The sequence below is a fragment of the Sinohyriopsis cumingii genome, unplaced genomic scaffold, assembly GCF_028554795.1.
Source record: "Sinohyriopsis cumingii isolate HCF-2022 unplaced genomic scaffold, ASM2855479v2 utg001196l, whole genome shotgun sequence".
NCBI classification, from domain to species: domain Eukaryota; kingdom Metazoa; phylum Mollusca; class Bivalvia; order Unionida; family Unionidae; genus Sinohyriopsis; species Sinohyriopsis cumingii.
In genome coordinates, this window is record NW_028315971.1 from 778,255 (window position 1) to 793,780 (window position 15,526).

Sequence of the window (15,526 nt, forward strand, 5' to 3'; positions counted from 1 at the left end):
AACATATATTGCACGAAATTTAGTGGACAAAAATAGTTGTGCAAATATTATGTATTATATATACTTCAGTGTGACTAGAAGAAATTAGTAGGATTACAATGTGTTTGCCAATTGTAAGCAGTATGTGCATATCTATGCATATTAAAATATGTATTTGGTAACTGCATATGATTCACAGCCGACCCTGTGAAAGAAATATAATAATAAGCTCTAAAAAGTACGTGTTCAAAGTTAAACATGTTTAACGAGACAAAGGGCGTGGAAATCGAGTAGGATTCATTTAGAAAAATTTATTGAAGTGTTACGACTCTTGAACAAAGGAACATAAAAAACCAACACATTTAGTAAAATTTAACAAGCAGTTTATTTCAATAGAATACAAAAGTTAACATTTAGAAAGAACTTACATTATTGTAAATTAAATCCCAAATAATCCTGAACGTTCTAGCACAAGTCAAAAGATATAGAGTGTTCAGATGAATTCAAGTATTGAATATGCTGCTGTGCCAGTAGTCTTACTGTATGACAATTATACATGTGTTTGAATGAATCCCAAATAACCTTAACATAGTGATTTACACCAAAATGTCAATTATCACTTTGTAATTCCAATTAATAGATTATCAATAAATACTACCTCTCAAATAATATATGAACAAAACTGACGTTGAAATAAGGATGAAATATTTTGTTTACTTAATAAGGACCTTGCATAAAACCAAAGACACAATAGGACGTGTGTCATTTTCCAATCAAATTTGTGAATAAGTATATTTTGGAACATTCTAAGGCAGGGGTAATATTGATAAAGTATTTCTACAATTCATGATACTGAATCCTGATTCTCTTTCGTTGTTTTTTGTTGTTGTCACCAATCAAAATCATGATACCAAATCACGTGATTCACACTTACCTCGTGATTGAAATCTAATCAAAGATAGTGACTCTAACCATCATTTTGGAAAAGTCACTGCTAATGGATCAAAGTTCTTGTATAAACTGTACAATCGCTATTGTGATTTCTGCCTCAATCGAATCATGATTCATAAGAAGAAATATAGGGTATATTCTATTAGCCACAGGGGCTCCGAGTGGCCGAGTGGTCTAAGGCGCTCTCCGTTACGAATCATCTCTGTCTTCGTGGGTTCGAGTCTCGGGCTCGGCCAATGTTGGTAAGTGTGAAAGCTTGCCAGTTGCTTCTCGTGGGTCGGTGGTTCTTTCTGGGGTTTTCCCGGGTTCTTCCTCCACCATTAATACTGGCCGCCATGTATAGCCTATAGTGTGCTGAAAAATGGCGTTAAACCCTACAACAACAACAGCAACTATAAGCCACATGTCTTGGTTTGTATGCTCTTCTATGGAATAAGCGAATTCGCATGCAATTCGAGCAAATTCTTCGACCGTAAACATTGCCCACCGAGTGGCATTCCCTTGCAGCGTGTACAATTACTCCTAATGCATGCCTTATTTTTGAATGGAACTACGCTGTTTTATTTGGGGTGAAACAAATCCAGCTCGCTAGCCACTGAGCCATCTGAAAAGATAATAAATGCATTTGATAATACCAGGATTTAAACTGGAGCACCTGTGACCGTTTTGTTATCATTAAAATCTTGCCAACACGGACATATGTATTTTATGATTGATGACACTGACAAAGATCGAGAGACCACTAGATGACTTGATTGGTTAACAGGAAATCGGATTTCTGACCTTTTAACATGAACCGAAATTCACATTGAAGCTATTATAAAAGAGGTTAGCGAAAGGGCTTTTTCATACAATGAATGTTCATACACATTTGTAAAAGGATAGGGTCTCTTAGAACTTTGCAGATAAATAATAATCAAAAAGAATAAGATAAACAATCTTGTATGTTGTTTTAGCAACGATATGTTATTAAATATATAAACCCAAGAGAAATCGTGTATGTTAGCATTGAAGATTATTTTAAAGTAATGGTATACATTGGGTACCTATTTATAATGATCCTAAAATGATGAGAAGTTTCCTTCATTATGACCGGCTTCAAGTTAGGTTATTAAAAAGTATATGATACAAAGCAAATTAATTATAACAGTACACCATATTCATTTAGGTATGTGCAGATTTTATTGTGTTTTGCGTAATCCATGTTATTAAGTCGAGTAACCAATTAATATATTGTTATGTTTAGGGACCCAATTTAAACTAAAAATTTAAAAATTAAACACAATATGCATTGAAATCTCATGTTCAAAATTTGAGAAACAAACATACACTCGCAATAAAGTATTACCAAAAACATTAACTTATCATGAAAGCATTATACATACCGTGTGGAAGAAAGAAAAGGAAATGCTAGTCCACATACTGAGTACTGTAACAATGCAAATATCAAGTGATATTGTTTAAGATGTAGAAAAGAAACCGATACAAATAATGAAATTATTGCATTAACACATTCTGTCAGGAATATCATAAGAGGTGATTGTGTAATATGTAGTACAAGATAAGCAACATTTGTCTCAATTAAAAAAACCATAACATATTGTAGGTTGGACATACCTGAAGTATTTATAACAGCGAAATGGTGGACTGACGCTGGCTTCTTACATGTCACATATATTGTGCTCTTGTAAATCCGTTAAAACAAATTGGCGGCCAATTATATCCACTTAACTATTATATAAATCATGAACGTAAATAGTGAGTACGTAATGGACCGATTTGGGGAGACCGAATCTGTTATGGGCAGAGAAAGTTGGTGGGCTGATTCTGCTATGCGTCGAGACGTCCCAGAATGACGAGGACAAAAATCATATAATGCTTAAAGGAGCAAACTTCACAACTAATGCGCAAAACTCAACAAATGCGGGACTCAATCTCAAAAACAGTTCCACCATAAGCATTTTACAGGAGAAAATTGATGAAGAAAACAGTGTCTTCAATTTCACAATGTACCTCTCGAGGATTCAAGGGACACAGACGACGTCATTTTGAAAATTTGTAAACAAACGATTGACTTGGGTATAACCTTAAATGATATCTACAGATCCAATAAACTGGGCAATCCAGTTCGACGTAGATGTCCACTGCAATATGTACCAGATTAATGTTAAATTCCAAGCATATAGGACAAGGACTAACTTGATGAAAGAGAAGAAACACCTGAAGGGAACAAAACTGGTTGTTACTAAGATCTAATAAGAGCAAATTATGAACTAATACAGAACCACAAAGTCAAGAGTAACAATAAGGAGGTTCTCCAATTCTCGACAATGGATGGCCGATTGTTTTAAAGACGCTACTGCGAAAGCAGGAAGCTCCAACTCAGGTCCGAAATTGACATCATTAAACTCAATGTTGCCACCACTGCAAAACTATAAGCAATCATAATTTAAATCACACTATGTAAATGTCATTTTCATTCCTTAGTATTCTCGTAACTATTAGACAATGACTATAATATGGTACAGATTATATACAATACTGAACAGGATTACATGATAAAAGGTACGTAAACATGTGTACAACATGGGCAACGATGCGAATTGTTAGCAACATTTTCTCATATAGAGTATACCTAATCTCGTCTGTTTAATGCTGGAACCTCATTCGAAATAATATGCTGCATATGTGCGCACATATTTGTCTATGTACATATATATGTATGATGTTCTATTTATTTAGTTTAAATTGTGTGATCGACGTTTTTGCTTAATGGCCGGTAAGGATTCGGGCCTACCCGACTAATGTCATTTTTAAGAACCTGTTTGCTTGTGGCTGAATTCGTTACCAATTTCTGGTCCTCATGATATTTTTCGTGTTCATTACTAAAGTATAAGTAAACAAACCTATTCCTTGTTTACAACCGATAATGTTCTGGAAATGACCTTTAGACCCACATTATATTCCTCTTGTGAGTGTTACGTTTTTATAATAAGATTGTTATTATCTCTCTTATCCATTCCTGTCTTAGCATCTATAGTGGAATCTGTCCTTTATTTGTATTCAGTTATAATCTGAGAGGATCTATTAATTCGAATTATTCATTGGAATTACAAAGTGGTCATTATCCTTTTTGGACTAAGTCAACCTTACGGAATTATTATGAATTTATTCTAGAACATTTTGGGTTATACCATTGTAATACATCAAGACTGTTGGCAACAGAGCCCATTTAACATCGGAATTAATTCGGAACACCAATAGAGCCCATTCGGAACACTATACTTTTGTACTTGCGCAGGAACGTTTATGAATATTTGGGACTTTCTTTTCAATGCTGTTCTTTTTAAATTTCACTTTGTATAGTGGGGAAATACGTTAAAGTTTAAAAACTTATTGGCTTTAGCTCATTTCTATTATTTAGTTTGAGAGCACAGAGCAATGCGTATGTGCATATCCTTTTGTTACAATTCGAATTCATCAGCGGGTGGGAATTCGTCTTAATTCTTGGCCAACTTTTGAAACACGTGAGGTTTCAATATTTCAATAGAGTTGGAGTGCTGAATATTAGCAACCCGTTTTTGTTGGTGGTTTGACAATTTTAGTCAACCAAAGCATATACTGCAAAAGAAGACCATATCTTGAATGAATTGGCTGCGATATTATTTGTTTAAAGTTATCACGTATAACCAGATCACATTTAATTTGCACGGTATACTGGCCGTCAAATTCAACAATGGATTTTTTTAGGAGACCTTTCAGTCTAATAATGATGATTCGAAAGAATTATTTCCGAGCATAATTATTACGGTTGATCTGTTAGACGACCTTCGTAGGCAAATGAACTGCAGGATCTTTAGCGGAAAGCAATCTGTTTAACATAAAAAGTAAACCAGCTTACCTCTCTACGCACACTGCGACTGTGCTTGGTCCGATTGTTATATCAGCAGGCTACAATGTAATCCAATCACGTACACTGACTGTTGAAGAACATATCATCGATCCCGGAAAACACTGGCAAGCATAAAATTAGATTATCCCAAACATAATTCATTTAAACGAAACGTTAGGTTCAACAATAAAAGTCTTTTAATGAACTATTCAGTTGATTAAATACTAATTACACTTGGAATGAATCCTTTAATTCGCACAAAGACATCAAAAAAATATGCCAAACGTTTTATAATGTTATACATTTCTTGTCTCAACTGTGCAGTCCGTCTCAGTTAGTTATAATTGGGCCATGGGACAAAATATGGTGTAAGTCAGATTTAAGACGTGAAATCAGATTAACATACAGACCGAGTAATAAAGCATTAGAAGCTGACAGCTCCCACCAAGACATACAAAGTAAGGAAATATAGTAAACAATCTGAAAAAAGATGTATGAAAATTATGTCGTGAAAACGTGGACGTTCGTCTATCCGATAGTAGTAAAAGAAATCAGAAAATACTTCTGGAATATAATGAAATTTATTACAAATGAATTTATAGGATTGTCAACAATTCCGCTCCTCCATAGCAATGAATCAGAACTATCCTTTTCTAATATTTCAAGAGCAAACTTACTTAACAAGTATGTCTGCTAGATCTTTTGCCTTTTTGAAGACAAACTGCAACACACATTGAATCAAATCCAGCTAACTGAAAGCGAGATTACAGATATAATTACCACACTACAAAGCTTCTAGTCCATATGATATTAGCAGCATTAAGGAAACGAAAATTCAAATCGCTAACCACTATTAATATATTATAATATCACTGAATTTACGAATTTTCCAATAGTTGAGAATGGCAAATGTGGTGCGAGTATTCAAGAAAAATGGGAAATCTATCATGGTTATCTATCATGCCATCGGCAATGCAAATGACGGAAGTGAAATATCCAAAGTCTTTTACCGAGTGTAGCACATAGGATTAATTTATAAACGGAAAAACACTGGAATTAATGGAATCTATTTACATGGATAGATGATTATTATTTGGCTAACAGAACTCAGAGTAATAGTAGAAAACGAATTCTCAAACACTGGCCAACTCACTGCAAGAGTACCTCAGGAATGAGTATTAGGTCCACTGCTTTTTCATATATATATATATATATATATATATATATATATATATATATATATATATATATATATATATATATATATACGTTTTATTAAAAGTATATTAAACAATGATATTAAAAATTATTGGATTGGGCAAATCTTTGGCTTGCTAATTTGAATCAATCCTAAACAGAGTGGGTCCTTTTCACCAGCAGGTATCTGGAACATATATTAAACCTTGAAATGTAGGGTGAAAAGATTTCGTTCGGTTACATAACGTCAATTTATGCGAATTATTTTATCATCCAATGGTTCTTAGAAGAACCATAATGAACCTTTAATTCATTCTGTATCCACGCGAATGGGACAACTGAGGAAATTTAAATATGTATTATAAAAGCATACTCTGAATACAATTTACATAAACTATATTTGCCCAATTCTGGAATATGCGTCAGAAATATGGTCTTCCTGTACTAACTCAGATTCTAAAAATCTTGAAAACTTACATCTTCGAGCAGACAGAATAGGTTCTAGACTAACAAGCTTTTCTAGCAGAGAATCTCTTTATTAAGTAACTGGATAGTCCACTCTTGCAGAAACATGAACAACACAAAATCTCTGTAGTTGTTTTTATTCATAAACTTATCAACAACCAGGCTCCAGATTATATAACCGTCTTACTCAACCTTGCTCACGAGACAGTGTATTTTAGTATGAGAAACTCGAACTATATCATTTAATATCAATGGCGAATCTGTTTCCTCAAAATCCCATATCTGCCAATACATATCGACTGATGGAAAGTCTGCCACAATCCACAACAAACTATTCATCTATACTATGTACTAACCATCTAAAATAACGCATTATCAGAACTTCTGTTCCAAGTAATTTAGATTTTGGTAATATGCAGGTTTATGTGTTATTAAGCCGGTTTATACGCAAACGAAGGTGGCTGATTTTTTATTTATTTAAGTGTAACCTTATCGACAATACATCCTGTTATTGTGGAATTCCAAATTAAAACGATCACCATTTTCATTTTTTGAATGCAGATATTTAATAATTCAGTAAATAAGCTTTATTGCAGTTTGTCATTAATGAATATTAATATTGATTTCTGATACATTTTGGTAGCAAGGAAGTTTATACATAAAAAACAAATGCTTTTGCTATAAAAGGAAATAAAGAAGTTTATTATTAACACACAAAGATTCACAAAAATATGATTAATTATTGTTCCAATATGATTGCAGTTACAATTGTATGTAACGTACAACACCAAATACTATCCCTCCGCTCCAATCCTTCTTTCATCCCTCTCATTTCATGCATGTACGTCACCCGTATTGTCTTTTTTCTAGAACTCTTGCCTGCATCCTCGTTATTTAATGGTTTATGTTTATAATGCAGGCAAGTGTTCTAGAAAAAAGACAATAAGTTGACAAATTTGTGTCCAAACATTATGCCATATAACCATAGATGTAAATTTCATGGCAATGCAATATGTCTAAATCAAGACTACCTGCTTTATTTGATATGGGATGAGGATATACATAAAGCCTTATTCGTATGTACAAGTATATTTACAATGAAGGTGACGCAGTGGTTGTTCAAAGATTAAATTGAACATTAAAAAATAAGAGTAAACAAATAAATATTTTAATGTTTTACCAGAAATAATAAATACCTGTAGTAATACAAAGCGTATGTGCATTAAAATAACTCATATAGGCCAATACACAGGTATGATCCGTATTGTTTATATGAATCTATGTGGTTCCATTTCTTAAATAAATAACCCAAAATGCAGATAGGTGATATAATAAGAATTTCACGTAAAAATTGAACATTTCGAAAGGGAATATATCCCCATGTGGAGTGAAAAACTGCTTGAAATAACATATACCCAGATGTCTAAGAAACGAAAATAATTAAATGATAATAAAATTGAGGGAACATTTCATGAAAGAAACTTAGAAAAAAATCAAAACATATTGCATGTAGGAATAAAATAAATATTGAAACGCGATCATAAATGAACAAGTGTTTATTAAATTGAAAGGCCACCGGCCTGAATTTAATTCATTGGTACCCATTAAAGATGTGCAAATTATAAACCTATCTAGCTGTAACCGGCAGTAATATTCATTGATTTTAATGTACTTACATACTATTTCGAATTCTGGAAGACGGAAATCAGATATAACAGTTTAAAATAAGACACACTAGGCCGTGCAAGAGTAACAAATCGGTGCCTGTATCAATCAATGATCCTTTAACAGAAAAAATCCTTAAAGAGAAAAGCCTATTATTGGTCCTCCGTAATATATTTTGTCAAATTATATATATATATATATATATATATATATATATATATATATATATATATATATATATATATATATATATATATATATATATATATATATATGCTTTACAGTTAAACAATACACTAAAACGTAATAAGTTATATAAATAAAATTATAATTTGCTCGGTGATGTTTGCTAGATATTTTAAAATGAAAACTTTATAAAGATAATAGAAAGCATACAATTTGATATGTATCTATCGAATAATCGTTCAGAAACACATCCTAAAATAATAATCAATAGAAATATTATAATCTGTTAGTTACACTCTTTCCAAATAGTAGAAAAAAGACAATTCTAACGCAAAATATATGGAAAAAGTTAATTTAAAATAATTAAAAAATATAAAAAAAGAATTTTGATACAATCTATCTATTTAACTTATAGACAACAACAAAAAACAACCTAAAAGACATCATAGTCTGAGGGAATCTAAAGATAATCACAAACCATGACCACCCCAGCAAATCTGGACCCTGTGTTGTAACACCTGTCAGCATATGCTAGAGATCAGTACATTCTCTAGCACAGTATCAAGCGAAAACCGGAACTTAAATAGTCTAAATGGAACGTGCAAAATACATAATGTAATTCATCGCATCATTTTGGAGAAACTGAAAAGCTACACAAAAGAATCAATCTTCACAGGTCTGATTTGGTGTCAAAAAGTTGGACAGAAGTCCAATTGCAGTGCACTTCTCTTTCATGGCCACACATTAAGCGATGTAACATTAATTACAATTGCTCACAACCCGAAAGGCAGTTTCGAAACCTGAAAGAAAATTAATCTTACTGGATAGGCTGTCACGGATTTGTATAAATCCTTTTATTTTATTAAATACATGTACTCGGGTTTCGTTTTTTTGTGTAGAACGATACCCGAGGGTGATTTAGGTATATTGTACAATATCTCGAATAGTTAGTTCGGTTCATCCTATGCCGCACGTGCGAAGTGCTTTCAATGGGAAAAACCGAATGCTTCCAGCGCACAGATAATGTATGACGACTTCGTCTGTGCATAAATGCTTCACCGTAAGATTAAATCCTCACATTATGGGACGTCTTGTCAGTGAGCTGTCAACCTAAAGACTTACATGACCCGGAATGAATGTGGACAATGATTCAGATAATGGATACAAGGGGAAATAAATATATAAAACGCAATACTACACGAGAAAAGCTCTGTTTTCGACGAGACGGATATCCCCTATTTCAATCAAGTAGGAGGAATGCTGTCGACGTGGAATGAAGGAGGATGGAATTTTATTATATATTAAAATATTCAAACGGAAATGGAATAAGTACAACGGTAAAAATTTCATATTCCTAATGAAATACATATAAATGTTTCTATAATAGGACTGTATACAAGTCGAGGCATAGAACTCAAGACCAAGGTAACAATACAACAGAATGTATACCAAAGTATAGAACTTGGAAGGAAAAAGAATATTGATGAATGAAGATTCCACAAGAACAGATAGTCTACATCTGGAAAGTACTTTCATACTAATAAGGATAATAACCAGGTATGAATGAAGAGACATGGCTTCTTAACTCTTAACTATTATCTATATTAAACTGTAGCTCTTCTAAACTATTTGCAAACATACAAACACCACACAAAATTGCAAGCTTTTTATGTATTTACATTCATTAAATGTTAGACTCATTTCAAATTTACCAATGATTTCAACAGAAAGTAACGTTGTAATTTGTACTTTGATTCCTGAACTTACATTTGTCTGACTCATTTGTACTATTTATTAGATTTCGCCAGATTTGCTATCAATTGCCATAACACGAATTTTATGAACTAAAACCTATATATATATTTAATCAGCTATATTGACAATAAATCTTCAGCACGTGAACTAGCATGAACAGTGCCCGTTAGCTCGATGATGCATAGCGTAAGCGCTGCCCGTGCTTAACTAAGCGACCCTAATTTGAACTCATGCGCTAAGTAATTCCAGTGCTTATGTATTACATTCATAAATTACTAGACTACCAGCCAGTCCGTATAAAATACAAGGGCTAACATACAAAACAAAATAGTACAAAATACATAGCAAACACCAAACAAAACTGATCCTTGGCATGGATCACTTCTGTAAACAGAACTCGTAAGACCAGCTAGGGCCCTAGAGTATCTAAATACTAGTTAGGGTGGTGTTAAAACCCTAGAACAAAATTCAAATTTATTAAAATTGATGCAATAAAAGACAGTGGGGGAAAAACATAACCACATAAAAACATTTAACATTAGACACTATGGGATCTCCTCTATGATGCAAATTTGAGAGGGACCACACCAATAAACTTTAAGGACATGCACATCATCAGAAACGTTTAGTACTGTAGTATTCTTGTCGTGCACGGTTAAGATTACTTCTGAACCTCTTTTTTTGTTGTTTGTAATTATTGTGCCGATAATGTAATCTGTATAACTTACCGTATATAACCTCAATGCTGTGTTCTGTATATTTGATTGAATATATCTGATCTAATCTATATTTATTTCAATTTAATTGCTTTATTTGTCAGTTTTAATTTTTTATATATTTTTCATTACATGCTATTGTAATGTAAATTTATTTGTTCTTTTTTTAAACACCGGGTGTTGATATAGATCCTGACCTTGATTCAAAATTAGTAGCAACCATATAAATAAGTTCTATTTTTATTTTAATATGATTGATTGTTGTCGAGGGCATGATGGGACTACGTGTTTAAGATGGAAACAATTTTTTTAAAATTTGATTTCTTAGAGTAAAATGATTGGCTTTCGTCAGGGTCACACTGGCTGTAGGTGTATCTTAACAAGTAAATAGTTTCGACAAGGTTCTGGAACATGATCACGTGACCCCCTTTTGCGTTGTAGAATACTATATAACCTTTGTTTTGGAGAGATACTCTCAGTAGTAGTTGGGCTCTTACACTGGAAGTTGCATTTTGTGCTGTTTGAAGCTATTTCAAATTACTTGGATTCAGAAAGTATTAATTACTTTTTTCCTGGAAAATACGTGTGCTTATGTGAAATTCTTGAACAAAGACAGCTCTTATAAATTTTTTCTATAGATTTCCAAAACCGGAGTGATATTATTTCAACAAGGAAATGTATACTTCAACACTACAGATTACCGCATACGTCATCGTCTTCCATCTTGGATACTTCCTTCCTGACTCGAACTTGAAATCATTAGAACATTATATTATTAGGAATCCTAAATTTTTAGGCGTGGATTATTCTTCGATTATTTTTGGATTTGATTCTTAAAACCATAAGTTCATATTTTTTCACTTTTACCGAATTTTTCCAGGGAAATAAATTATTGTATTTTTCAAAGCTTGTTGTTTACACTCTTTCTTGTGTTACTGTTTATGCCAGCCTAAACATGTGACATAAGAATTGGGGGCTCGTCGGGGATTATTTTGAATCTTGGATAGAATATTTCAGAAAACTTTGTTTTTTGAAATTTGAATTCTCCTAGTTTTTTAAATCTTAGTAAAATCGGCAAGATTTTTCTAAAATGTCACCAATAGTAGAAATCTCTTTCACATCCTACCCAGGAACAATTAGATCTTTCAAAAAGATGAATTGATTCAACTTGCCAGAAAATACGATCTTTCTGAGGTAAAGCCTTCCTTAACGAAACAGGAAATAAGAAAAATTATGGTTCAGTACTTGGTAGAAAAGAATGTTTTGGATAAAAATGCTTTTGTTTCAATCAATACATCTGTGTCAGTCTCTGACATAAAGGTGAAGAAATTAGAATTAAAATACAAGATGGAATTGGAGTTGAGGAAGCTGGAGCTTTCGAAAGAAGAAAGAAGAACTTAAATGCATTTACAAGCAGGAGAAAAAGAGAAAGAAAGACAAATGCAATGACAAGAAAACAAACGCAGTTAAAATATGAGAAACAGGAGAGCGAGACAAGAAAGAGAGAAAGAAAAACAGCTGCAAATCCAGTTAGATAAGGAAGAAAGAGAGATAGAAAGACAAATGCAGTTACAAAAAGAACAAATGCATTTAGAAGCGGAAGAAAGAGAGATGGGATTATCAATGAAGAATGAAAAGCACATTCATACTTCAAATCCAAATTAAAGTTTAGATCTTGCAAAGAATATTAGATTATTGCCCTCTTTCAGAGAAAAAGAAGTAGACAAATACTTTACTCGTTTTGAAACAGTTGCTGTAATTTTGAAGTGGCCAAGGGAGTATTGGATTCAGTTATTACAATGTGCACTTACAGGTAAGGCTAGTGATGTTTACAATTCACTTTCAATCCACCAAATTGGTAACTATGATGTGGTTAAAGAATGCATCCCTGAAGCTTGTCGGCAAAACTTCAGAAACTATAGAAAAGAAGCTGAATAAACTCATGTCGGATCTGCTAGAGAAAAAGAGCAGTTATTTGATAGATGGTACTTAGCCAAGAAATTTGAACGAGATTATGAAAGTCTCAAACAACTTGTATTACTTGAAGATTTTAAAAACTGTGTCCATAGTGACATTAAGTCGTATCTTGACGAGCATCCGATTGAAAACTTGGAAAATGCTGCTCGAGCTTCTGATGAGTATTCTTCAACTCATAAAGTTCCTTTTGTAAATAAGACTTATACTCAACAGTCTTCTGGCAGAAAAGTATTTCAGCCTAATACAAGCCCTTCTAAAACTCAAACTGGCACCACGTCTAAAAATCAAACTTCAGAGGAGCTTGATTTAAGATCATTGTCTCTTCCTACGTGTGCATATTGCAAGAAAAAGCACGCTATTTCTGATTGCTAGAAATTAAACAATAGGCATCAGAATCAAGACAGACCGATTCCAAATGCTCTTATTTCTAAGAGGTCAAGGTCACGGTCATGAATTGAAAGCAACAGATTTGTTGGGTCTTATAAACCCCAGTCTGATTTTGTTATGGATAATTATAAACCTCACGTATCGAAGGGTTCTATATCACTCTTGGGTGATTGGGCCAATCCTATCCTGATTAATATTTTAAGGGACAGAGCTTCTCAGAGTCTTTTATTGTCATGTACTTTGCATTTTTCTGAGAAGTCTTCTTCTAATGAAAGTGTTCGTTTTTAGGGAGTAGAGTGAGGCTTTGTTAATGTTCCTCTCCACTGTGTAAATTTGTCATCAGACATAGTCTCAGGACCCGTGACAGCAAGAACGGTCTCTGCTTTACCCGTTGAGGGGATTCATTTATTATTAGGCAACGACCTAGCTGGAGACAAGGTTGTGGTTAATCCACTGGTAACTGACAAGCCTTGCTTGGATCAGAAAGTCGATCCAATTGAAAAAGAATGCCCTGATGTTTTTCCAGCTAGTGCAGTTACCAGAGCTATGGCAAAGAAAGCTCTTGAATGATGTTGATAAGGAAAGTATTCATTTAGCTTTCACATGTATTGATCAGGTCTTTGATGAGGTCACTCTCACTCTTTGTTTGGATCAATCAGAATTTATTGATCACTGTGATCCTCTTTTAACGAATCATTCTCTTTATACTAATTAGGGTGATAAACGACAATCACTTGTCGTTGAACAGGTCAAATATCCTGAGATATCATGTTTGTTTCAAAGGGCCATTAGTGAAACTGAAGCTACTGATGTTCCTGTCTGTTATTTCATTAAAAATGGAATTCTTATGAGAAAGTGGAGACCTCAAGATGTACCTGCTGGTGATAAGTGGTCAGTAAACTATCAAATCATAGTTCCTAATCTTACAGACAGGAAATACTTAGTCTGGCTCATGAAACTCCATTGGCTGGTCATTTCGGGATCAGTGAAACTTATCACAAAATCTTGACTCACTTATATTAGCAGAAAACCAAACGTGATGTTAGTAAATTCAATAGATCTTGCCATACCTGTCAAATGGTAAGAAAACCAAATCAGAAAATTCCCAAGGCTCATCTACAACCTATTCCTGCCTTTGATGAGCCATTTACTAGAATTATGGTAGATTGTGTTGGTCCCTTAACTAAGACCAAGTCAGGTAACCAATACATGTTGACCATTATGTGTGCGTCAACAAGGTTTCCAGAGGCAATTCCCTTGAGGAATATAAAATCTAAAATAATAGTAACAACTTTGATAAAGTCTTTTACTCAATTTGGTCTTTCCAAATCTTTCCGATCGGGTCAAGGGTCAAATTTTAGGTCTGGAACTTTCCAGTATATTATAGTTGAATTTGGCATTCAGCAATTCAAGTCAAAAGTGAAGTGATGGCTTGACAGAACTACCGTAGAGAGAACGTTTGAGTTTGCTAATAATGGAGTTCTATCTCTCTTGCTCATTCTTCAAACTTTTCTTCAGATTTGGTATTACGGCCCTTACAAAGCTAAGAAGAAAATGAATGAGTTAATTATAATATTAGTGCTCTTTTGATCAAAATAAATTATAGGAGTACCAGTATATTGAAAGAGATAGCCAGGTTAAACATGCATTTATTTTAGTTGTACCTGTCCCTCTCAGTGAAGATTTAAGTGAAGGCATATCATCGGATTCTACTGATATTGGAGTGACAAATCATTGGAATTCAGAAATTATGAAAGATCTGGACCAGAAACTTTCACATTTGCAAGAGCAAGAAAGAAATGAACTTAAACATTTGTTATTTGAACATGGGCACTCATTTTCCAATGTTCCTACAAGAACCAAAAATAATTTTCATGACGTTGAAATTTTTAGATTTAAACCTGCGCAACAACACCAGTACAGCTGCAACCACATAAGTAAGTTTTATTTTTATTTTAAAATGATTGGTTTTTGTCGAGGTCATGATGGGACTACGTGTTTAAGATGTAAACTATTTTTCTAAAATTTTATTTCTTAGAGTAAAATTATTGGTTTTCGTCAGGGCCACACTGGGTGTACGTGCATTTTAACAAGTAAATAATTTCGACGAGGTTCTAGAACATGATCACGTAACCCCCTTTTGCATTTTAGAATACGATATAACCTTTGTTTTGGAGAGAGATTCTCATTAGTAGTTAGGCTCTTACACTGGAAGCTGTATTTTGTGCTGTTTGGAGTTATTTTAATTTACTTGGATCCAAAAAGGAATAATTCTTTTTTCCTGGAAAATACGTGTGCTGATGTGAAATTCTTGAACAAAGATAGCTCTTATAAAAAAATTATTCAGATTTCAAAA